General features: G+C 43.6%; 1 pseudogene; it reads right to left on the bottom strand.

The window, feature by feature from the left end:
- Positions 1 to 24,089, bottom strand: part of LOC138301477 (uncharacterized) — a 102,085-nt pseudogene that overhangs the window by 14,093 nt on the left and 63,903 nt on the right.

The following is a 24,089-nucleotide window of genomic DNA, read 5'->3' as shown; positions in this document are numbered from 1 at the left end:
CCAAGGTATTGTTGACTGAACGTCTGACTTTGGCTGGGTCCAGCGCAACAAGATATTCCTGTTTGTCGCTTTTCGCTTTTAAGTGTTATTTTTCAATTTAATCTTTAAAAAATCAGAACTCCGGTTCTACTTATTGGACCTTTTTCATTTTGGTTTTGTTTTATTTATTAAACTCTATTTTTTTACCTGGTGTGGAATATCTTTGTGTGGTGTTTTCACTGTTGTACAGTTTGAAGTGTTGCATAAAGAGATTTCTTTGCTTCATTTTTTCGGCACTTTTAAAGCCTGCTCAGAGCAGGCCATAAAAGGGGGCGCACCATTGTTTACAATGGGCCCCTATGTACTGTTCAGGGTTAGCACCTAAATTCTGGCGCTAACCCTGAACAGTACATCAATAGCATAAAATGTTTTGATCGTACTGCCCTCTACCCTGTGCCATGGTGCGCCATATCTTAGATACGGTGCACACATGGTGGCAGTAGGGAGGCCCTAAGGGGCGCAAGGAAAGTGGCGCTGCACTGCGTGCAGCGCCACTTTCCTTAAATCTGCCCGTATATTTGTTTGAAGAGGAACCGTGAAAGCAGTTCTTGCCAATGTATAGAGATGTCTGTGAGTCTAGTGGACATCTATCAGTTTGATGGTGAGAGAGCATAGTTTAAATATTACCTATTAGATGTGAAATGCTTAACTTAACAATGCTGCATACAAAACGATCGCAAAATATTATTCGCTTGAATGTATTTTTAATGCAATTATAAGTGAAGTTGCTGTTGTACACATATACTAATGTCGATTATAAGAAATAATTGCTTGCATTATGATTAATTGACTATGTTAACACCTACGAGGATTACGTTTATTAGAATCCATAAGTCTTAAGTTAGCGTGAGTTGAAAACTTAGTCGTGTAGCTCTCATATTAAAGCATATTTTTCTGTTTCTTCAGTGTGCTGACTCGCAAAAGGCCATGACCCAAAATGTGTTCTTTTCTCCGTTTTATGTAACAATGCTAGTTATATTCACGTTCGCATGCTAGCTGCTTTAGTATAAGTTTTGTACGTTTTGCAACAAATATGGAAACTTTCAAGGACATTCGACCATGGAAAAGGGAACTTTTGACCTGAAGAACGTGCCAGAAAATGAAGTAACCCCGGATGTGCCACCTACGAAGACGTCAATTATGAAGACCAATCAAAGTGTTCTAAATTATCAAGGAATGACAAGTGCATTACTTAATGTATAATTTGATAGGTTGAAGATAGTGGGGTGTTGCAACTATCCAATAGAATTTTGGGGGTATGTATTGTGAAAAAGGGATAAAAACCCATGACACAGGAGACTCGGGGGCATTAGGTAGGGAATGATATCGATTGCATCCAGAAACTCTGTCACTCTGTTTGGTGATTTGAGACTTAGAACCATCCTCATCCATAGACTGCCCAATTACACTTGTCCTCCTTATGAGGGAAGTGTCCCCTGTCCCTTAGACGAAATAGATTGACGGCGATCTAACTGATGTCCTGAAGACGAAGACTGATCCTGTATGCTGGCTCAATCTGAGGAGGGTAATTATGACAATTGCTACTGTGATTTGTCTACATGCTTTTCCTTTCTAGGTACCAACTGCTGTATTTTTGGATAGACCTTAGTTAGATGTTTCTAAATTGGTGTTCTAAATTGTTTTGCATGAAGTCCAACATGCTAATGCCAATTAGTGGTTAGAGTAGGGGTTCACCCTGACTGACGCAACGACCGTGACTGACATTGTGCTATGCTGAATGGAGACGTATATGATGTTCTATGTACTCTGATCTGTGTCTATCATATATTGGTGTTTTAGGTTCATCATCTTCGCATTGTCAAAATCTTATCACAGTTGCCATATTGTGACTATGCTCTTTTGTTTCATGGTTTTGAGATTAATACTCTTACTATTAGATTGTAATCAATAGGGAATAAAATTCACAAAACTTCTATAAAGGTGTGGTTATTCGTGACTGAAAGGTCATGGTTGCGCCGACAGTTTAACGAATGTCTAAAGTGAAGTATATTGTGGTGTTATACGTTGATAATATTATTGATATATTGCTTGACATATTGATCAATTATCTCGTTCTACGGTGTCTCACCACTGGGTCAAAAGATTCATCGGCCTAAAACGAGTCCTAATGTGTATAAATTAACATAGAGGGACGCGTCAACAGTTCTGGTAGCAGAGCGACGGTTTGGCCCCTGGGGGCCCTAGGACGGAGATTCATTGTTTAATTTGTTTTTCTGTGATAATGCAATTCGGAGGTATGATGGGTTTCTAAGTCCGCCATGGCTTTCCCGGGATCTCGGAACCTACCTAAATGAGTTGAGAATGTTCTCGGAGCCAAAGTGTGCGTGGCTAGGGTCTTTGCGCTTGCCTAAGCTTATGCATCTTGCAGGTGATTGTAAAAATGTGTGTGAATTTAGGCCAAATTAAGTGTTGTTTTAGCAGGAGTGGGCATATTCCGCAGTATGAGCGAAGGGAAGTCGGAGTACTTCATGTGAATGTAGCGCTTGTGGCTCAAAAAAATTATCCACGTGGTTGGTTGTTGTGTACGGACCTATTGAGGTCTAAGAGTCCGGAGTATGATGATAAATGTGGTTTATGTTGTAATCTGTGCGGTTTAATAGGTCAATCGGGCGTGGTTGACAAGCCGAGTTTGAGTTATAATGTGTGTATGAAACCTTTGATGGAGATTTGACAAATTCTAAAGTGCCCTAGAAGGAGTCATTGACAAGTCAACAGTAGAATTTGCGGGTCGAATTCTACTTGCGTATGCGGGAACTGATAAGGAGAGATTAGCGGCTGAGGCTTCAAGTGAAATCTCTGTAAAGTTCTGAAGCGAATGTGTTACCCTTCCAGTAGTAAACCGACAGATTTGTGTTGTCATTTTAAGGTGCTCGCAATAATTTGCATTAGTTTGTGTGAGTTGTAGGGGTTCAGTGAGAAGCGGACAAGCCGCAAGACTTTGTCAGCTGCAGAGTGTGTGAGTGTGATGTCAGTGGTGCCGCGTTGAGATAGGTCATATGTCGAGAGGGGTCAGGCACGGATTGGCTGCCCTCCGTGAGAGGCAATAGGTTGAGAAAGGGCGGGTGAAGAGTATCTTGGGAACTAAGCCATTTCTAATTGAATACGAAATAAGGGAATCGCAAAAAATGAATTTTGTCAAAGCATTTAAGAGCGCTCTAAAGGGAGATGTATATATTGTCGCAACCGATGGGGAACCTACACCACCTGAGGGTACTCCAGCTTATACGGTTATGGAAGAGAAGGGTGTTGCACCTTGTTTATGGATGAAACAGTGGCGCAAATTAACAGAGAAAGAGGGTTGTCTAGCGTTCCCAGAACATGGGACATTTAATCCAAAGGTACTAGAAAATCTAAGGTGGATGTTAAGTACGCAGAAACCACCTCCGAGACCGGCACAATATGAGGCTTTGGCGATCTGGGACTTGATGGCTCTTAAAGATAGACAAGAAAGGTTTCATAGAAGACTGAGAAGGGCAGAGAAATCCTATGCAGAGGCTAGATGGGACAATGAGAGCAAAATGTGGAGACGGGGAATTGTAGACGGGTTGAAGTTGTTCCCAGCAATAACACAGGGAGAAGAGACGCAGGGAAAGAAAGCCTCCTGTAAAACCGACAAAGATTCAGGCAAAACTAAAGAAAATAAAAGATCTTGGGAAGAGGAAGATGATTCAGATGATGAGGAATTTATGGATAGATTGCTACCTGATCGTCCGCCACCATATGCGGTGAGCGATAGTGCTCCAAGTACTAGTCTGGATCCTGGGAACCAGACGCAGGAAAAGGGAGTTACTGATACAGTACAGACTAGCGATACAGCTTTGATACAGAATGGTTTCAGTGTACCCACTGCACCAGACTTGCCGATACAGTTGCAGCCTCCACTGCAGATAAAGAGAATCTACCCTGATGTTCCAGTGCTTGAGACTACTACAAACTTGATAGTGCCGCCAGACCCAATATACACAAAGCCAAAACTAATACAGATTGAATCGACTCCAAAATTGATGTCTCAACCACCCCCACAGCTGATACCAGGGTATAACCCTGTGGCAGGACCGCCATTAGTACCTGCTCCGGGTACATTGGAACAGACCTACAGTGTTGAGGCTCCAAGGAGTCTGGGTCCAGGTCAGACACCTGCCGCTATATCGTTACCCATTACTGTTGGTCCCCCAGTGTCATTGTATGCACAAGGTAAAACAGGGGTGTGTGATCAGGGAGTGATGACACAGGAAGCGATAAGAGGAGGGTCTATGGGAACTCCACAGATAATGGCCCACAGAGAACAAGTAAATGAGCCACTAAGACCCTTGATGGACCTTAGTCCGGTAGGGGCACCTCTCGAATCGATGCGTCAAGCAGGATTGGGAATTTTAACTCCCCAAACCATGAGTACAAATACCTCACACTCTCCAATGATACATGCAGGGAATATTTCACTGCAGGGTTTTACAGTACAGCAGTTAAATGAATGGTTAGAGAAAACTTATACTTCACAAAAGACTGCAGTGGCTACAGTTGAACCTGAGAAAGAAAAACAAGATGAATACCTGAATCTTGTACGACTAGGGGCGGAAGCTGCCGAGTTAGTGGAAGGGACAATGGGAGTAAATAGATTGGAATCATACACTGAGGCAGAACTAAGATACTTGTGTCCCAAGATTACCAAAGAAGTAGGCAAAGTACATCAGAGATTAGCGAACTTAGCAGACAAATACAATATTGATATTGGGAACACTAAGCATCTGAAAAGGAGTTACAGACTAGATTTTGACTCAAAAGATTTTGAACATATGAGATCCGCAGGCATGAAGGCACATCTGAGGGAATTATTGTAGAGCGCGCAGATTTGGGGTGCATTAGAGAAATGGGAAGGCCGATGGGCAAAGAAAAGGGAAAAGGGAAAGGGTGATAGCCCAGGATCTAATCAAGCTAAGACCTCGCCTGATTTGGAATCGGTAAAAATATTGCCTATGAGAGAAACAGCTGGCGGTGTTTTAGTACATGTGCCGTGGACTAGAGGAGACATTTTATCTTTTACGAATGATTATCCTAGTTTAAGAGAGAAGCCGATCGAGTGGTATCAACAAACAGACTGGTTTGTGAAGCTTGCAAAGTGTTTATGGGAAGACTTGAATACTGTGTTTGAGATCATTGTTCCGCCTGATTTATGGCTCAAGTAAAAGAGAGGAGTAGATTGGCCGACAAAGGAGCCGGCAAGAGATAAGGTGACTGGAGCACTTTCAGAAGAGGTGATGAAATATTATCATAAAGTAATTGAGTTCTTGAAACAAAAGGTGTCACCGAAGGTGACCGATTGGCAGAAAATCGACCGGACCTCTCAAGAGGTTAAGGAGTCAATACATGCTTATTACGAGAGATTGTTAAAAGCGTTTAAACATTACAGTGGTACCGAGACCATCGAGCCGAAGGATATGAATCACCTTGTGTTTAGATTCATCGAAGGATTGAGACCAGAGGTTAGCCAAATGATTAAGAATCATTTGATTTGTTGGCAAGCTAAACCGATTGATGAGGTATTGCAGTATGCAAAGTACTGTAGTGATGAGATCGAGTTGAAGCAGAAAAAGTTAAAGGAAAAGGTGATGGTGATGCAGATAAGGGCTGCACAGGCTGGAATACAGGGAAATGGAGTTCAACAGATGATACAGCTCCAACCGCAAATTAATGGTGTGTTTCAGACTCAACCAAGAGGCCGAGGTCGAAGGTTTGTGAACCGTGGTTCGGACATGAATAATGTTGTTGTCCAAAATGATGTTCAAGAGGTGAAAAAGATGTCGCCATGTCACGCGTGCGGGGGTGTGGGGCACTGGAAACGGGAATGACCGAATATGGTACAGGATGGTGCAGTTCAGCAGAGCACTAATGTTGGTACATTACAGAATTCACAAGGTCCGAAGTTGAGACATCAAAGCCCGAATTTTCAGAATAATTTGGTACAAATGCAAGGGGTACAGCCCATGCAAAAGATGCAAATGCAGCGTTTCCAATCAATACCAATGCAACCAGTGCAACAGCAGATTCCTATGGTGCCTAGACAGCAAATGCAATTACCAATGGCTCCGATGGGACAGCAACAGGTGATGCTTCCTTAGCAGGTCACAGGTCAGGTAACAAATCAAAACAATACTGTGCAACAATTCCCATTACGAGGTGAAAATGGCATAAATGAGGATTGGTCAGATGATAGCTCAGACAGTGAGGAGTGCAGGCTTGCAGCATCCTTAGAGGTGGATCAGAGAGGCCCATATGTAGAAGGGAAGGTGATGGGCTATAAGGTTTCATTCCTGGTTGACACAGGAGCTACGCGCTCCACAGTTAGAAGTGCAGAAGTTCCAAGATTACCTCTCTCAGGGCGTACTATACGAGTGGTTGGAGTAGCAAATCAGTACCTGACTAACCCGATTAAGTTGAAATTGGCAACTTCCAAGGGCTACATAGATTTGTAGTATGCGATTCAAGTCCAGTATCCCTACTGGGAAGGGACTTACTCTGTAAGACAAAATGTTCGATTACCTGTTCCAACGATGGAATTGAAGTACAGACAAATAGCGACGATGAGGGAGATGAAAGACAATTTATAGAGGAAGAAGCAGGGACAAATGAAGACTACCCTTTGATTACTTTATTCCCAATGCATACTTTGATTGACCTGCCTGTCGAATTGCAAGGAACAGTGACAGAGAAAGTGTGGGATTTGACCGGGAAAGAAGTAGGATTGATAAAAGGAGTAGAACCAGTCCAAGTTCAGATAAAGCCGAATGCAGTGTTCCCATAAGTGTCACAATATCACATGACCCAAGACGTCCTCATTGAGGTGTCACAAATAATTGCAGATTTTCTCAGACAGGGAGTCCTGAAAGAAGTCTTGAGCAGTCCATGTAACTCCCCCATAATGGGTTTAAAGAAGCCTTGTGGGAAAGTTCGAATTGTGCAAGATTTGCGAAAAATAAATGAAATTGTGATAAAATGCTGCCCTGTGGTACCTAACCCAGCAGTAATAATGTTCCAAGTTCCCTGTGATGCTGAATGGTTTCCCGTAGTAGACCTATCACAAGCTTTCTTTTCAATACCTCTACATGAGGACAATCAATTTTTGTTCAGTTTCAAATTCCTGGATAAGGTGTACAGTTGGTGCAGAATTCCTCAAGGGTTTTCTGAGTCACCATCCATCTTTAATCAGATATTGAAAAAGGATTTGGAACATCTTGTGCTGCCTTTAAAATTCAACTCTTGTGCAGTACATCGATGATTTGCTAATTGCATCCAAAACCAGAGACAGTTGTAAATACAATACCATTGCTTTACTAAATCATCTGGTAAAGAATGGACACAAGGTGTCACCCAGGAAGTTACAGTATTGTCAGAAGGAAGTGAAATATTTGGGACATTTGATTGAGAAAGGATCCAGAAGAATATCAAAAGAAAGGATAACAGCAGTTTTGCAAATGAATCCCCCGACAACAAAAAGAGATGTCAGGATGTTTTTGGGAATGGTGGGTTACTGTCGCCAGTGGATACCCAACTTCTCAATCATCTCAAAGCCTTTAATAAAATTGACAGGAAAGGAAGTAAAGGATGAGCCATATACTATAACTTTGTCAAAAGAGGAGCTTGAATCATTTGTAGAATTAAAAGAATGCATGTGCAGGGCACCAGCATTGGGAATGCCAAACTATGAGAAACCTTTTCTGTTGTTTTGTCATTAACGTGATGCTTGTTCTTTGTCTGTCTTAACACAGGTCCACGGAGATGCAAATCACACTGTAGCATATTTTTCAGCTACCTTGGACCCTGTCGCAGCAGCCTTACCGGGTTGTTTGCATGCAGTTGCAGCAGTTGGTCAGAGCCTTTTACAATGTGAAGGCATAGTCATGGGATACCCTCTGACAGTAATGGCTCCACATTCAGTTGAAATTCTGTTGACACGAACTAAGACTCAACACATGACAAATGCACGTCTCACTAGGTATGAGACGATCATACTGGGGTCACCAAATGTCACACTTAAGAGATGCACTGTTCTGAACCCGGCAACTTTACTTCCTAATGAAAGTACTGAAATCAAGGATGGGGAAGAATTTGAACATGATTGTCGTGAAGTGACTGAACTGTGTACCAAACCTCGCCCAGACATACAGGATACCCAGTTAAAAGAAAATGATTGTATTATGTTTGTTGATGGGTCCTGTCTAAGAGATTCTGCAGGAACATTGAGAGACGGTTATGCGGTATGTACCATAACTGGCATTGTCAAAGCCTCCTGGCTCGAGAAAGTGTTTTCTGCACAAGTGGCAGAATTAATCGCCCTTACTAAGGCATGCCACGCAGCCGTAAATTTGAAAGTCACTATCTATACTGACAGCAGATATGGATTTGGAATTGTGCATGATTTTGGCCAACTCTGGTCACAGAGGGGTTTTATGACTTCCTCTGGTTCCCCTGTGAAAAACGGTGAACAAATAAGAGATTTGTTACACGCGATTCAGTTACCTCTCGAAATTGCCGCGGTGAAGTGCAGTGCTCACACCAGATCACAAGATTTTGTGTCTATGGGAAACGACTATGCAGATCAAGTCGCATGATTTTGCGCACTAAACTGTATATCGTTTAAGGAGCAATGGGAATTGTTACCACAAACTGAAAACGACACATGTTTAAATCTAGCATTACGACGGGTTGATACCTTAGACGAACTGAAAACATTACAAGGTCGTGCTAGCAAGGAAGAAAAACGTTCCTGGCAAAGAATGCAATGTGTACAAAGAGCTGATGATCTATGGGTTTCAGAGGAGGGAAAGTTGGTCTTGCCAAATAGCCTTTTGTCACAATTTGCCCGGCTCTATCATGGGCAGGCACATCTGGGAAGAAATGCCATGATCAGATCCTTTAAGATTGATTGGTTCAATCCAAAATTCAGACATGCCGCAGAAATCACTTGCCACAGGAGCGTCATCTGTCAACAGATGAATGCTGGAAAAGGAACTGTGGTAAGTTTGAGCCACATTGGGAGAGCTGGAGGTCCATTCAACAAAATGCAAATGGGTTTTATTGAAATGCCTGTTTGTGGAGGATTGAAGTATGTGTTGGTGATTGTGTGCGTTTTCAGTCATTGGATTGAGGCATATCCCACACGTAGGAATGACAGTCTTACAGTTGCAAAACTACTACTTAGGGAACTGATACCAAGATTCGGGTTTCCAGTTTCTATAGAATCAGATAGGGGGAGACACTTCGATAATGAGGTGATTAAACTTTTGTGTGCTGCACTCAACATTGAACAAAAGCTGCATTGTAGCTATCGCCCTGAAGCATCAGGATTAGTAGAGCAGATGAATGGTACTTTGAAATCAAGGATGGCAAAAATGTGCGCAGCAACTAATATGAAGTGGCCAGATGCCTTACCTCTAGTGCTGATGTCAATGAGAAACACACCAGACAAGAAAACAGGACTGTCCCCCCATGAAATCCTCATGGGCAGAGCTATGAGATTACCAGCACTACCTGCAAATGCACTAGTGAATATTACAGATGATATGGTGTTGGATTACTGCAAAGCTTTGGCTGACGTGATTCGCTCTTTTTCTCACCAGGTAGAAGCTAACACGTTGCCACCGATTGGCGATCCAGGCCACTCTCTACAAGCCGGCGATTGGGTGGTTGTCAAGAAGCACGTGAGAAAATTGTGTCTAGAACCACGTTGGAAAGGGCCATATCAAGTAATATTGACGACTACTACTGCTGTGAAGTGTGCCGGAGTTCCCAACTGGATACATGCCAGTCATACAAAAAAGGTAACGTGTCCTGTTGAAGAGGAACTTGAAGTTTCCGGCACAGCGAATTCAGGAAGAAAAGTCTCAGGGTCAGAGAACAGTCGAGAAGGAACTGAGACTACCGGAGAGCCCACTGAGAACAGCCTTGTCCCTCAAACTATCAATGAGTTTGAGAGAGGTGACAGAGTGCCTATCTCAGTAGAGGCAGCAGGAGAACTAAGCCAAGGAGAGGTTCTCCCAGAAGTAGACGAATACGGGTTAGAATCTGAACCCAACATAGAACCAGAAGAAGAAAGAGAAGGAGAAACTGTAAATACAAATCAAAGCCTGTCAGAGCTTCCCGAACCAGTTGCAGGTCCGTCAAGAGAAAACACCATATCACAAGAGGAGGGTGCTGTCCAACGTTCTGAAGGAAAACATCGAACCAAGACACATAAAGGTGACAATTGGCCAGACAAGCCACACCCTAAGATAAGAGAGATATCAAATTACACAATAATAGAAGAGAGTGATACTTCACAAGCAGATGATCTGAGTGAGGGAGAACAACAAAGTGAACGAAGATTAAAAAGAAAAAGAATTGCAAACAGAAGATATACAGGTCCTGAATGGGCATATGCTACAACCTCTGAATGGCAACAGGAATTCCTAGCATTCTGTTTTGATCGAGAAGTACCAGGCCAATACTACGGCACCTGAATGAGTTTGAGAAAATCTTTTTGGCTAAATTGAAAACTGGAAAGAAAGAGAGACTTTAGAAGCTACTGGAAGTGACACTAGAAAACCGAATCTGACTTTCAAAGAAACCTGATTACGACTAGCTGCTAACCTGAATTGAAGAAAAGGGTCCTGGAGTGAGTGAAGACGCTGTAATATATGCAGAAAAAAAGCAAGAGTTTATCCTCAAGTTGATTGTTGATCTGCTATTCTGATTCTATACAAACATGGCTTACAATAGAAATAGTAGCAAAGGGAGTAAGGTGTGTGGTTGGTTAGGTCTTATGATAGGTGTTGTGTGTGCAGTGATGATAGTGGGAGTGATTGTGGGAATGCCATGGAGGGAGAAAGAAACTATTAACGCAACTTCAAAACCTGAAACTACTACTGCACTAACACCGTGGGAGAAATTTGAGCAGGATGCAAGACATATGCATGAAGGGACTAATGCAAAGAGAACTATCTACTAATGTCTTCTATCGCTTACTAAATGAGTATGTGGAAACAATGGATGCGAAAGATTGTTATGTATGTATTAAGGCCCGTATTTATACTTTTTTTAGCGCTGCATTTGCAAAACGGCGCAAACCTACAAAATACAATGGCATTTTGCAAGTTTGCGCCATTTTTGAGTAAAAAAACAACGCAAATGCGGCGCAAAAAAAGTATAAATACGGGCCTAAAATTCCTTCGTCTGTGCAGGAGGGAGTTACCTATCATAGTCTCCCTCTTTCTTATGGAATTAGTTGCAGCTTACTACTAACAAGATTTTATAATCAAGAGCATGTGCAATACTTTTATTCAAACTTGGATGTTGTGTTTTCCTTTGTGCCTGTGATTGAATTCTTAAATAAATTAGCTAAAGAGCATGATATAAAAATAGTTAGAGGATTCTTTGAGCCAACACTTACATTTGGGACTGCTTATGCACATCGCAATAATTTGACTTGCTTACTGTCGCCTGTAGAGAAGAGCTTTTTAGATCACACAGATGATAGACGTAAAGTACTGAAAGAAAGGTTAGAAAAAGGATTAGAGAAACGTACCTATGCAAATGATTATGCCTATACTGCAATCAAGACGCAAGGGAAATAAGCTATAGATGCATTACACGTAGGTAGGCTTTGTGTATATAGGCCGAAATCTGATCAAGACAATTTGTTTGTGGGCACGAGTGAGTGTAGGCATGTGTTTTTGTTTCAGAGTAAAAGGACCTTTATGTTGAATGGACAAGATCCAGCGATTCCTGGAATCTATTACATCTGTGGGCTAAATGCTTATTACCGTCTCCCTAAGGGATGGTATGGGACATGTTATTTGGGGATAGTATTCCCAAAGATATACCAGATTGATGACTTAAAACAAATACCTAAAACGTCTGAATTACAACATCCTAGACAAAAACGAGAATCAGTGGCGGCTGTCATTGGTGATATATTTGGAGCCATAATCCCATCAGTAGGGGTTATCTTGAATTCCATGAAAATTCAAAGGTTTTCTACTATAGTGGATAACATGTTGATAAATTTACAGGAGCTATACTCCTGATGGATACTGAACTTGCTGCAGAAAGAGCTATGACTCTTCAAAATCGGCTTTCTTTAGACATTCTTTTAGCAAAGAGTGGAGGAGTCTGCAAAATGCTTAATGAGCGTCATTGTTGCTCATTTATACCTGATAACAGTAAGAAAATTAGAAGCATGCTTACTAACCTTACTAGAGATGGTACAGATTTGAAATATCTGAAAGAACTTGATGTTTGGGAGAAATTTGGAAAGGGAATTGCCCGACTCGGAAGCTGGTTTACCAACATTTGGAATGGGGTACTTGCAAAAATTCTCATGGGTTTACTAATCGTTTTGGTTTGTCTATTAGGACCATGGGGGGCATGTAAAATTAATGATAAAGTAAAAAGAAATTGGACCAAAAGAGCCAGAAGAAATGAAGAAAGTGAAAGAGAGAAAATGTTCAATGAGATATGGGAAAGCTCACAGAAAGGGCAAGATGTTGAAATGCGTATTATGCGCAAGGTGAAAAATTTAGATCAAAGAGAAAATTGTGTGATGACGAGCGTCATCAGAAGAGGGACTGAGAGAGCATAGTTTAAATATTACCTATTAGATGTGAAATGCTTAACTTAACAATGCTGCATACAAAACGATCGCAAAATATTATTCGCTTGAATGTATTCTTAATGCAATTATAAGTGAAGTTGCTGTTGTACACATATGCTAATGTCGATTATAAGAAATAATTGCTTGCATTATGATTAATTGACTATGTTAACACCTATGAGGATTAAGTTTATTAGAATCCATAAGTCTTAAGTTAGCGTGAGTTGAAAACTTAGTCGTGTAGCTCTTATATTAAAGCATATTTTTCTGTTTCTTCAGTGTGCTGACTCGCAAAAGGCCATGACCCAACATTTGTTCTTTTCTCCGTTTTATGTAACAATGCTAGTTATATTCCCATCCACATGCTAGCTGCTTTAGTATAAGTTTTGTACGTTTTGCAACAAATATGGAAACTTTCAAGGACATTCGACCATGGAAAAGGGAACTTTTGACCTGAAGAACGTGCCAGAAAATGAAGTAACCCCGGATGTGCTATCCAATAGAATTTTGGGGGAATGTATTGTGAAAAAGGGATAAAAACCCATGACACAGGAGACTCGGGGGCATTAGGTAGGGAATGATATCGATTGCATCCAGAAACTCTGTCACTCTGTTTGGTGATTTGAGACTTAGAACCATCCTCATCCATAGACTGCCCAATTACACTTGTCCTCCTTATGAGGGAAGTGTCCCCTGTCCCTTAGACGAAATAGATTGACGGCGATCTAACTGATGTCCTGAAGACGAAGACTGATCCTGTATGCTGGCTCAATCTGAGGAGGGTAAATATGACAATTGCTACTGTGATTTGTCTATATGCTTTTCCTCTCTAGGTACCAACTGCTGTATTTTTGGATAGACCTTAGTTAGATGTTTCTAAATTGGTGTTCTAAATTGTTTTGCATGAAGTCCAACATGCTAATGCCAATTAGTGGTTAGAGTAGGGGTTCACCCTGACTGACGCGACGACCGTGACTGACATTGTGCTATGCTGAATGGAGACGTATATGATGTTCTATGTACTCTGGTCTGTGTCTATCATATATTGGTGTTTTAGGTTCATAATTTTCGCATTGTCAAAATCTTATCACAGTTGCCATATTGTGACTATGCTCTTTTGCTTCATGGTTTTGAGATTAATACTCTTACTATTAGATTGTAATCAATAGGGAATAAAATTCACAAAACTTCTATAAAGGTGTGGTTATTCATGACTGAAAGGTCATGGTTGCGCCGACAGTTTAACCAATGTCTAAAGTGAAGTATATTGTGGTGTTATACGTTGATAATATTATCGATATATTGCTTGACATATTGATCAATTATCTCCTTCTACGGTGTCTCACCACTGGGTCAAAAGATTCATCGGCCTAAAATGAGTCCCCATGAGGCTCCGCCGCCATGGAGGATTCCCAAGGGCAGTGGAAAACCGCCGGGAGACCGCCGGTTTTCCTTGTCTGACCGCGGCCGAACCGCCGCGGTCAGAATGCCCTGCGGGGCACCGCCGGTCTGTCGGCGGTGCTCCCGCCGACCATGGCCCCGGCGGTCTCTGACCACCGGGGTCAGAATGACCCCCAATGTCCTTCTCCGCCATGTCTACCTTTACACTGGCCACCGAAACTTACATAAGGCCCTGCTTATTCATAAAAAAAACATAGGAAAGTCATCCTTCACAATATCCTACACAATCCAGGAAAGTTGAAGGCCATTGTTACCACCCATGAGTTTGTAATGAACAGCAAGACAACAAATATGCAAGTATCAATCCTTGTGTACAACATTCATTAATATCGACTTGAATATACTGATTCAGAAAATCCACAGGGCTTGATGAAGAGACTCATTCCGCAAAAGAGTACTTTAGTTCAGAATGTTTTCGCCGCGAGATGAGGAGTTAACCACACTGGCATCTCCATATACACTTGGAAATGGCTGCCACGTCCAAAATCCTGTTCACGTAAAAGAGATGTGAAATTTCATCCGCCATGCTAGACTTTCTTTTCTCAATATGGCACCCATCTTGAGTGGGTATAGCGTGCTACTCTGGATACATTCAGACTAACGTATGAGTAATTTCAAACCAGATATCTAAAGAATGTATTGAATGAAGACAGTGTAACTTCATAAAACATAATCACAGGGAGAAACTGGCCTGCATGTTCCATCTTAATAGATTAGTACCTTTAAACATCTCCTTTTACTTGTGACCATGTTGATGTTAATAGAGCTGTTAGCGCATTGTCCTTATTTGTTCTTGTGTTGTTAAATTTATAAGGGGCCGCGTTAGAGGTTCGATAGACCTTTTGACTATGCTTAGAGTGATTCCTTAATTCAATGCAATTTCAAAATCATAATCAATAAACATCATAAAATACTCTTTGGAATCAGTGATCTGTACACACCATGACCCATTTGGTCATGAATAACCACACCTTTATGTAAAAGTTAGAAAGTTCATTCCCCTATGTTAATGATGCTAATGTTAAGTAAATTAGGGCCAGATGTCTGAAACTTTTTTGCACTCGCAAACAAGGCGAATCGCAAAATTCGGCCGTTTGGGAGTGCAAAAAAGTGGTCTGCTATGCATGAAAGGCCTTCGCAGACCAAAAATAAGAAATCGCCAAAATTGTGAGTCGCAATTTGCGATACGGTATTTCCAGTAGGAAATTGCGAGGCGTAAATTGCAACTCGCAAAATCCAAGTCGCAAAGAGATGCATCAAAAAATCGCAAATTGCGATTTTTCGCAGAATGGCATTTTGCACATACAAAATACCACTAACTGAAACCAGGTGGTAACCAGGTGCAACATATATAAAGAGGCCCAGAATGCCTTAGACTCTTTTCCACAATGGCTGCACTCTACGTCATGGCGAGGAGGATGAGGATCTTAGTAGGTTTGAGGAGAGGGAGGAGGAGACAGGAGCACATTTTCAGAGTGCGCATTACACTTTTTAACCTGACAGAGGAGGAAATATATGAGAGGTATAGGTTGAACTCAGCCATGATACTTGATCTGATAGCTGAGCTACAACCCATACTGCAGCGCAGAACACTAAGGACTCACAGCATACCCACCCATGTGCAGGTATTATGCTCCCTCCACCTACTCGCCTCAGGGAGCTATCAAGGGGTCATAGCAGCAGCTGGAGGGGTATCACAGAGTACCCTCTTCAGATTTTTCAATGCATTTATCAACGCCATGCTGAGCAGGATACACCAGTACATCAGATTCCCCCACACCCCACAGGAAATACAGCAGACAAAAATTGAATTTTACCAGATAGCACAGTTCTCCCACGTCCTAGGTGCCATAGATGGGACACATGTGGCAATCTTTCCACCATCCGCCACAGAGCATGTGTACCGCAACAGGAAATACCAACATTCAATGAATATGCAGGTGATATGCAATGCCTCCTACATCATTACTGATCTCGTGGCCAGGTACCCAGGGAGCACACATGATTCGTACATCTTTCGCCACAGCGGGATTCACACACGACTGCTGGCTGGGGAGTTTGGTGAAGGATCCCTACTAGGTATTGTCACTCTATACAATGGCGCATTGATGGCGTGCTGATGTCAGATGGCCCACTTCTTATCATACCCTCTGTCCCTTCCAGGAGACAATGCTTACGCAGTGCGCACCTACATGATGACGCCCTACCTCAATCCTGCAACACCTGCTGAACGGAGATACAATGCAGCACACAGGGCAACCCGCAATGTGGTGGAGCACACATTTGGACTGCTGAAGAGTCGCTTCCGGTGCCTCCACAAAAGTGGAGGGGCACTACAGTACAGTCCAGAGACGACATGTAGAATAGTGGCTACTTGTTCTATCTTACACAATATAGCTACCACCAGGGGCATACCTGTAGAAATATGTGATACTGAATCTGATGAGGATGATGATCCCATACCACCCCTACATCCAGCAGACTGGACCAGTGCAGCAGAGGGAAGGCAAAGGCGTGCCGACATCACACACAACCATTTCAGACGTGAGTATAAATTACACAAATCCTCTGACAACTGTACCTGTAGTGTAATAAATGTATTACCTTAAGTCAGGTAATGTCCGTGCGAGGAATAACAAAAAAAGGTTAAGTGAGAAACTCAAAACTATGAAGGACCTGAGTAATGCACTATTACTTCATAGTGAAAACAGAAGTCCACTGGCAGCTAGAGTCATTTTTTGCACCAACGCACACCACTCGGTGCCCAGTTACATCACTGGCACCTCTAATGTCAGCCTCAGTGGCAGTGCTGTGCCTGGCACTGCGCCCTCTGGTGTCCAATGCTGGTACAGCTACACTGCTGAGGCTGGAACTGTCCTTAGTGTCCCCCAGTGCAAGCTCACTCGGAGAGGCTGACCTTGGTCCCATAATGTGTTCGATCACATTGGGGATCTGCTCCAGTCCATTCACCACGTCCCTGCTGCTGTGTGCTGCCTCCACTTGTGCAGCCACTGCACGACGGCCAATCAGTGCAGTTGAATTTGCCACCGTGTTGGACGAACAACAGAAGCTGCCAAACATGTTTCAAAATCTGCGCTCCTGTCCGCGCAGGCTCACCCTCTCATGGCGTGATGCCTGCACCTGTCCCTCACGCAGCTGTACTATGTTGTTATTGAGGGAGTCAAGTTGGCGATGCAGGCCCACCATGTTGCGGTTATGTTTGCGCAAGTTTTTTTCTAATCCGAGGATTCTCTTATTTTGTAGGCGCTGCTGCTGCAACATAGCAGCTTCCAGCCCACCAAAGCGGGAGGGACCCTCACCTGCCTCATGCTGCTGTGCCCCGGAATCTGTCGCCATCCTGCGTGGTGCTGTGGTCTGATGACACCTGACCTCCTGCATCTGGCTGCGCCTGCCTGGTGCTGATGGGGAAATTGGCCCTTCCTGCTGCTCATCTGAGTCGTTGCTGAGCTCTGGCAGTGGCAGTGCCCTGGGCCTGCGTCGGACAGTCGCAATGTTGAGGGACCCACTGGTGTTTGAATCGGAGGCCAGATGGGTGTCAGTCTTGCCTACCCGTGCTGATGCTGTGGCTGCTGGGCCTGGCCCACCTGCAACGACAATATGCAGCATGTCAGTTATGTATGTTACATTTACGGTCAGACAATGGTAATAAAGGTACAGGTACTTCTCTACACTGTGTTGTGTGTGTTGTGTTCCTCTGGGGGTCACTCTACTTAAATACATTGTATGTGCTACTTTTAGCTCTGGGTTGTGGACCGCCACTCCCATAATGCATTGTTGTGCTGCTTCTAAGATGTGGACTGGACTACTTCTCACAATGTTTAACATTACTTGCTAATTCCTAAGGGGCTTTTGTGAATACACATATGGGGTTACAAAACAATATTGCACTTACCTTGGCTGGTACTTGGTGTGCCGGAGGTGTCGATCTCTGTGACCCCTGTCACAGCTTCAGGGAGGAGTGTGGACTCGACTAGGTCCTCCAATGGTGTGGATGGTGCCTCTGTGGGTGGACCGCCTCCTGTGCCCCTGGCCTCCTGCAGTCTCCTTGCCACCCTCTCCTTCACACGGGACCGCAGGTCATACCACCTCTTCTTGATTTCTTCAACGGAGCGCTGTGCCACTCCAATTGCGCAGATTTTTGACTGTATATCCGCCCATAGTCTCCTCTTCTCACTCTCAGGCACCTGGAGTGAGCTTTTTCCAAAAAGGAGGTCATGGCTCCTGACCACCTCCTCAGTCAGCACCTCAAGCTCCTGCTCGCTGAATTTTAGTTTGCGCTTTCTTTCTCCCTTCTCCTGTGCTTGGCCTGGGGTGTCCATCCTTGCTCAGGTGTGCTGGCTGCTTCTGAGTGCTGGCCTGCTCTCTCTCAGGATGCTGGTTTGGGTGTGGCACCTGAAACTGCCTGGGATGACTCATTTCCTGCTGGTGATGTCATCAGGCTCCTCCAGGTGTGCTTTCTCAAAATTTCTCGCAATTTGCAATTTTTTACCGAATCGCAAAAAAATCGCAATTTGCGAAAATGCAAATTGCAATTCGGTAAATGGGCCTCGCCATCCACAAATAGCGATTTTTAAGAAATCGCTAATTCCTAATCGCAATTTTGTTACATGGCCAATTGCGACTCGGAAATAGTGATTTCTTAAAAATCGCTATTTGTGATTCCCAAGGCCATTTTTTCATACATATGGCCCTAAGTCTTAAAACCAAATGGTAAACATACACGAATAACATTGGTTGACCAAATCGTCTAAAGAATCTCAATTTAACTAAAGCATTAACAGTTAAACATTCAAGAGTCACAGTACAAATTAAGACCAAAAATAACTGCGCAATAGAAATGACATACATCTAGATTTAACAGGTGGACAACATCAATTCTTTGTTAATAGCAATTTGTTAACATTTACAGGACTCCCGAACTAACCTTCTGATTAGAGTAACATGTTTGGGCTTCATGCAAAACAATTTAGTTAAAGGTAATTTGGAAAACACCTAACTATGGCTCTAGCAAAATAGCGGTTGGTACCTAGAAACAAAGAACAAACTATATCAAGAAAAATAGTATTTTGATATACCTCCCCTCAATATGCAGCGAATATTGTAGTATCGGCTCTCTTGCTGTGCAGGGCGAGCTGCTGTTGAGGATTCAATGCCTGGGTCGATTTCATGCTATAGAAAGCCACAAATAAAATGTACAAAACACACACACACCAGACACAACTACATGTATTTACTGATTATGTAAAGTAAGGACCAAGTGAAGGGCAAATATGGAAAAAGAACCTTGCGCGCATGAACACGAGTGCTTACTGACAAACACAGGAAACAAAAAAATACTCTGTACAAACAACAGAAAACCAATCAGGGTAGAGGCCCTCCTGCTCATCACCATAATACTTCAATGTCATTCTAGCAAACTAATGTGGGCAATGCTCAATTTCCCCATATATATCTGATGTTTGGAAGCAGATGCCACATATATCACACTTAGGGCCCTATTTATGAAGAGTTTGCATCACAATTGCGCCATGCAATATGGTGCATGCTTGACACAAACCCTAAAATATGATTTATCAAACCACGCAAGGCCACTTTGCGCGGCTTGAAACATTAGGAGTAACGCAGGGCAAATCACTGCATTGCATTACTCTGCCCTGGGAAGAAATTTGATGGGCGCTGCATGTGTGTTCCCATGCAACTCACATGGATTTTCATGCTTTTCCAGATTTACCATTGCTGGCAGGCCTGGGAATGCATCAAAATGCTACGCCTTCCGCGGTGAGGCATAACGAGGAGAAATATCTTCATTTCTCAATGTTTTTTCCTCTTTTAATGTGTGCTGAATTCTGCCTGGGTGCCTGAGTTGGAACCAGGCAGCCGATTGTGTGCCAGCACTGGGGAAAGGACAAGACAGTCTGTATTGTAATAAATACAGTGCATTCCTGCCCTTTCCCTGTAATGTAGTGCTGCAAGTTGAGTTGCTGCGCTGAGCTATGTTACTTTTACATATATAGGCCCTTTAGTGAGCTGCTCTGTTTACACAGAACCCAGGCAGCCACTTGTATGCTTACTAGACACTGTGGGCCTCATTATGACCCTGGCGGGCAGCGGAGGCCGCCCGCCAGGATCCCGCCCTCCATTATACCGCTCCGCGGTCAGAAGACCGCGGAGGGTATTATGAGTTTTTCCCTGGGCTGGCGGGCGGTCTCCAAAAGACCGCCCGCCAGCCCAGGGAAAAACTCCCTTCCCACGAGGATGCCGGCTCGTAATCGAGCCGGCGGAGTGGGAAGGTGCGACGGGTGCAGTGGCACCCGTCGCGTATTTCAGTGTCTGCAAGGCAGACACTGAAATACTTTGCGGGGCCCTCTTACGGGGGCCCCTGCCGTGCCCATGCCATTGGCATGGGCACGGCAGGGGCCCCCAGGGGCCCCGCGACCCCCCCTACCGCCATCCTGTTCATGGCGGCTTTCCCGCCATGAACAGGATGGCGGTAGGGGGGGTCAGAATCCCCTCGGCGGCGCAGCGAGCTGCGCCGCCTTGGAGGATTCTAAGGTCAGTGGAAAACCGGCGGGAGACCGCCGGTTTTCCCGTTCTGACCGCGGCCAAAGCGCCGCGGTCAGAATGACCAAGGGAGCACCGCCGGCCTGTCGGCAGTGCTCCCGCCCCCGTTGGCCCTGGCGGTAGAGAACCGCCAGGGTCAGAATGAGGGCCTGTAAGTCACAGGGGATGGCAAAGAGTATTTATTAAGAGGAAAATCATTAAATGCCACCATCAGACATGAAAATGTGATTCCCGAATGAGTGTTTCAGGACCCTGGGCACATGTGCTAGAACAGTCAGGCCCTATAAACCAGTTTTTAAGTAAACACTTCTGCCAGTGCTATACCTTGAACTCACTGGCCATGGTAACAGATACACACTTTTCTTGACCTTTCATTAATGGGGGAGTGAAGCCTTCTGGACAGATGAATTGCAGTGAGAATACTAATGGCTCGATTCACAAAGGATGAAGATAAAAAGTCCGAAATTCCAACTTTGGAGGAATTATTTGTGGTGAGTCATAAAATAGTTTTGTTGCTCTGTTGATCAGTGAAATAAAGCAATGCTTCAGGTTAAAGCCCCACCTCCAAACTGTAACCTAACATTAGCATGTGCATCTTTTTCATGGCGAAAGTATTTTTTTTAAAAAAACACTTCATATATATATATATATATCCCCTTTTATTATCAGGATGTTCTTTCCAGTTTTTCATCCTATAAAATCTTTACATATGCACTTGATAGGAGTACATGTGTGCATTTCCAGGGTATTGCACAAACTGTAAGTGTTGGGGTTGGTCTTCTCTGCAGGGTCACCCCCAAACATTTTGCATTCCCCCTTCCTGTTTTCTGAACCTGTTTGTGTTGGCTTTTATACCTCTCTGCAGTTTACCACTCCTAGTGAGTGCTAAAATGCTTGTGCTCCCTCCCCGGATCCTGGTAAAAGTTGCTTACACCCAATTGGCACAGATTATTTAGTTGTAAGCCCCTAATAAAGTGGTAGTACATGTACCCAGTGCCTGTAAATGAAATGCTACTAATGAGCTTGCAACACTGATTATTCGTGCGACCCACTTCAGTAGCACTTTCAAACATGTCTCAGGCCTGCCTTTGCAGCCTGTGTGTGCAGTTCTAAATGTTCATTTTCACCTGCTAAAATAAACCTTTTGCCAGGGGTAAACCTTCCTTTTTAATACATATCACCCTTAGAGTAGGCCCTAAAATTCCATTGGGCAGGGTGCATTGTATTTAAAAAATACAACATGTTTTTTTTAAGTTTTACATGTCCTGTAGTGAAAAACTCCTAAAATCATTTATCACTACTGCACAGCCAATCTCTCCCTTAGGATAACATTGGCTTAACGTACATGTAATAAGTGATAACTTTTGATTGAGAGTAGGTATGAATGTTAGGTTTAAACTCAAATCGAATTTAAAAACCTCTTTCATTGTAAAGTCAGGTTCTGAAAATGCCCTGTTTAGATTGTTGGCATTTTCTTGTCCTAACCATTTGATGTCTGCAGCCTGTGTCCTGGGTCACATGACTAGGTGTAGTTAGCAGTTGTCCTTGGTGTATTACTCTCAGACAGAATCACAAAGGGACACTAGGGGTCTGATTACAACTTTGGAGGAGGTGTTACTCCGTCCCAAATGTGACGGATATACCACCAGCCGTATTACGAGTTCCATAGGCTATAATGGACTCGTAATACGGCTGGTGGTATATCCGTCACTTTTGGGACGGATTAACACCTTCCTCCAAAGTTGTAATCAGGCCCTAGGTCTCTTATTTATACTTTTTTTGCCCCCCATTACCATCATTTATTGACGCAAAAGCCTCGCAAACTTACAAAATACAACTGTATTTTGTAAGTTTGCAATACGCTTTTACATCAAAAAATTATGGTGATACGGCACAAAAAAAGTATTAATCAGGGCCTAGGTGTGTGCAGGATGGGACATCCTGACAGAATGCTGGGCAGAGCTGTCACCTAACACACTTGCATTTCAATAGGAACTACCTTCTACACTCACTGGTCTAGTCTCACAGTCTAGTCTTTTGGCAGCCCAGACATTTTGGGGCCATGGCAGGGGAAGGAAGGACATTCTATAACCAGATGTGGGGAAAAGTGTCAAAGTTTCACCTACTTCAAAGCTGGCACCATGTATAAATATTGGACCTGTGGACGCTGCTGCCAGCGGACCCCCTGCTGGTTGACCTGCCCTGCTTTCTGAGAAGGAAGACCGGACCTGCCCCCTGAATCTTGAGCTACCTGAGTGACAGAGTCAAATGCAGCCATGCCATAGAACTCACTTGGACCAACTACTCCACTGTCCACTTCACTATCACAGATCACCATGCACAGCCATCAGTCCCCACATCACCCCCATTTCACAGCTGGAACAAAGTGACAAAGATCCAATGGATAGATGCACTCCAGACCACCCAGCCTGACCCCCCCAACCAACCTGGAACAAGCAGTCCAGAACTTTGCCACTTGGATCGCCAACACCACGGACGTCGCCCCCATCCAACAAGCCAAGACCAACATATCTACCAAATAAGCAATCTAGTACATGCCAGAGCCCAGGACAATGAAATCCAGCTGCAAACAACTGGAGAGAAAATGGCGCACCAGCAGAAACACCACAGACCGAGCCACCTTCAAGTCAGCCCTAAACAAATACCACCAGCAACTTTAAAGACGCAAAAAAAGATGCCCTAGCAAACCTCATCAAAGCAAGTGCCAACCACACCATGGAACTCCTCAGCATCATCAGAGAGCTCTCCTTCCTTAGGGCCATTGAGAACACGGTCCCTCGCTCACAGGAAATCTGAGACACTTTAGCAGACCACTTCCACAACAAGATAACCACCATCTACAAGAACTTTGAGCCCCAACCAACTGACCGCTACATCCTCCTTAATCCAACAGAAGTCTCCTCTGATCAGCTCCTCATCCCATGGGAGCAACTCACCACACACAACACCACAGTCATCATGAACTCCATCCACTCAGGAGCACCCAAGGACCTCTGCCCCCTACCTCTTCAACATTAGAGGCAAGGATATTGCTGTGTAGCCATTTTAGTTATAACTTCATATACGTTATTTTAGCGAACTAGGCCTGTCGCTGTGCACTTTAACCTAGATATATTTTATTCAGCTTTGTTTATTATTTTAACAATATTTGCGGTCGTGTTTAATTCTCTCTATCAAACTGTTCTTTGCCTAGGCCAGCACTGCGTTCTTAAACAAGACATTTCTTTCACTCTTTCACTCTGTGCTTTTCTCAAGGCTGCAGTAAGATAGGTTGCTGGTAAACGTGGTAACGCTTTGTCTCTAGTGTTCATAGAAACATACACACTCTTATGTAGGGATC

The sequence above is a fragment of the Pleurodeles waltl genome, chromosome 6, assembly GCF_031143425.1.
Source record: "Pleurodeles waltl isolate 20211129_DDA chromosome 6, aPleWal1.hap1.20221129, whole genome shotgun sequence".
NCBI classification, from domain to species: Eukaryota; Metazoa; Chordata; class Amphibia; order Caudata; family Salamandridae; genus Pleurodeles; species Pleurodeles waltl.
This window is presented reverse-complemented; position numbering and strand designations above follow the sequence as displayed.